We start from the raw sequence: 2,872 nt of genomic DNA on the forward strand, positions 1-2,872 counted from the left end.
TACAGACGAGTTCTGTAATTAGTTTTTTGATTAGTCCATATTTAATACTTCAAATATGAAAAGATTTCTTTTCAAAATTCCAAAAGAGGGGATCTAAACACACCCTAAGACTGAAGTAACTTGTCTAAATATCTCATGATTGAAATTGTATGAGATCATACGGTAAAGCCATAAAGGGAATGGATTTCAAGATCGACTTTAAGAGGGAATAACCAGCTTTGACCGACAGTGAAAGGACAAAAACTTCAGAATATGTTAAAGACAATAAAATGGGTTACAGTTATCGGGTTGACATTCAGTTTTGAGGCTGCTAGGTTTGATTTATATCATCCTCATGCAAACAGTGTCAATAACATCTATTTGTTTCTTGCATTATGATGTTACAGAGATCTAAAGTTGTTCATGCTCTGTCATTTCAGAAGTTATTTTATTTCCTTTTATTTTTTTATATGATGTAACTGGCCTACGTTTCCACAAATATTTTATTTTATTTCCTTTTATTTTTTATATGAAGTAACTGGCCTATGTTTCCACAAATATTTATCAAAGGAGAGTTTGGGGGGGGGGGGGGGGGTCTGATATCATACTAAGCATGCACCAGGCAAGTTCACTTTTCATTTTCTTTTGTCAGTGCATTAAACTTACCATCTTAAACCATCTTAAAATAATGCCTGCTTCCTTCTTCCTCATTTTCTTCAGAAGGGGGAACTAAAGGATCTGCTTGGAGACATCACACAAAGAGATGGACCAAAGGCGGGATGCTAACTAGCCATGAACCAATCCACGTTACGTTATTTTTCACAGAATATTACTCTAAGACAATCCTTAGGTGACCTTGCATGCTGTTATTTGCAGCACTGGTCCCAGGTTTGTTTGACTTTGATCTGGTATCCTTGCTGAGACAACCGTGATCATGTATTCATGTCAAGGAGTGCACCGTGTTCTGTCAGAATGAATAAGTGCCACTACGCAATGCCATTCTTTGGTGCATTGTACATGGGGCTTGAGTTGCAGGATACATAGGTTGCACTAGGTAAATTGCGCGCTACGCCGCGCGCCACTTGAAAATATGGAGCAAAATGGTTGATACGTTAATAAATATGTATGCGTATAAAGCAGAAGAGAAGAACACTGGAGGGCGCGGAATGAGCTGATTGTTGAATGTATCGCCAAGTCCTCCTTGACAGGGGTGGGCCCACTATGTATCAAGAGTATTGTGCTGAATACCCATTATTTTTAGAAAAAAATCTATATATATATATAGTATTTATCATGTATATGAAGAAAAAAATAAAAAAAGAAACAACATAATAGACTATCAGGCTCAAAAATCAGTCCAACTTCCCCTCCCATCAACCGGCCCACGTTGGCCCCCTCCCCGCGGCCAAGCGTGGCCCACGACACGCCCCCCGCCCCTGCCATGCCCAACCCCCACCCCACCCCGGCCCGTCGCCCCCCACCTCCCTCACACTGCTTCTACTCCAAGCTCTAGCTCCCAAATCCCAAACCCTAGGCGAGAAGGGCAAGCGCGGGCGGGCAGCGGCGGGCTCAACTCGGTGGCGCGCGGCACTTGGCACGGGCGCACGGTGGTCGACGGCGGCGCTCAGCTTGGCTTGGTGGCGCTCGACGACAGCGCTCAACTCGGCTCGGCGGCGGCGCTCAAATCAACTCGGGCTGCTCGGCTTGACGGCGGCCGGCGCGGGGAAACGGCGCCTACTCAACGCCGCGCCGATGGCATCGCGGCGACCGGCGCCGGCACTGCGAGCCAGCGTGCCCGACTGCCAGAGGAGCGGGCGAGCGGCGCAAGTTGTGCAAGGCCCACACGCGTCGGCGTCGGCCGGCCCCGCTGCTGGACGGGCTGCTGGTGAACTCCTCCGCTGAAGCTCTCCCCCACCGCCGGCGCGATTTTGCCCTCCCCAAACCCTACACTGCCTCCACAGTAGCGGAAAGAAAGCGAAAAGGAGGCGGGCCGGGTCCGAGGCGGTGCAACCGCGGCGGGTGGGCACTAGCGAACGCACGGCCCACGTCGGGCGCCTCTCTCCCAGTAGGGACACGCGGCGTTCCATGGGCAGCCGGTGGTTCCCAGCGCCCCGCCTCCACGGTGTAGAGTATTTAGAGTATTACATTGCCCATCTTTTGTTATTCAACTGTACCTGCAATAACAAATGATAAAGCTGTAAAATGCTAAGGGACACCGGACACATGTTTTCGTTCAATATATTTACCGGGTGGTGTTTGCGAAAACATGTTGGTTCCAGTACCGTGATCACACAGAAGCAAAATTGTGAGCTTGATGATTACTGTTTACTAAAAATATTTTAATCTGCGAGTGAAGGACTTGTACGAGTTGTGCTATCATCTATCAAGGTATTTGACATAATCACGACTTCACGAGTTGCAGCATGCATATACACATCTACTGCGCCGATCTGTTTCCCAGGGTCCATCCAATCAGTCCAAACATGTCGAATTGGGTACAACGCTTCATCTGCCATTTGAAACATTGCAGATATTAAAACTTAAATTTTAATTAATTCGAAAATAAATGAACACCAGCAGTAGAATTTGCAACACACAATTTGTCCGTTATGTTCATCTACACCTTTTGAAAGTGATACAAATTTCTGTCTCTCTAATCTCCAAATCCAAATTATCAAAATTTAATTTTGCTTTGGTTGGGGTGCGCCAGGCCTAAGCAATAGTGCAACGCTTAGGCGACACCTAAGAACCCTAGTGGCAAGCCACTATGATAAGTTCTCCCCCACAAAAAATAAATTTAATATCATTGTGGATACATGACCCACATATCAGATATTAAACTGATAAGAACAGATACTACACTTGATCTTAGCCAAAAGGCCGAGAAAGGTAT

At 46.4% G+C, this 2,872-nt stretch overlaps 1 non-coding gene across 1 annotated transcript; it reads right to left on the minus strand.

The window, feature by feature from the left end:
- Window positions 1-2,675: 2,675 nt before the first annotated feature.
- LOC120643276 lies at window positions 2,676-2,872 on the minus strand. The gene has a single exon (XR_005662956.1). It is a non-coding gene; the product is annotated as a U2 spliceosomal RNA (small nuclear RNA).

Source organism: Panicum virgatum, chromosome 7K, assembly GCF_016808335.1.
Source record: "Panicum virgatum strain AP13 chromosome 7K, P.virgatum_v5, whole genome shotgun sequence".
Taxonomy (NCBI): Eukaryota; Viridiplantae; Streptophyta; class Magnoliopsida; order Poales; family Poaceae; genus Panicum; species Panicum virgatum.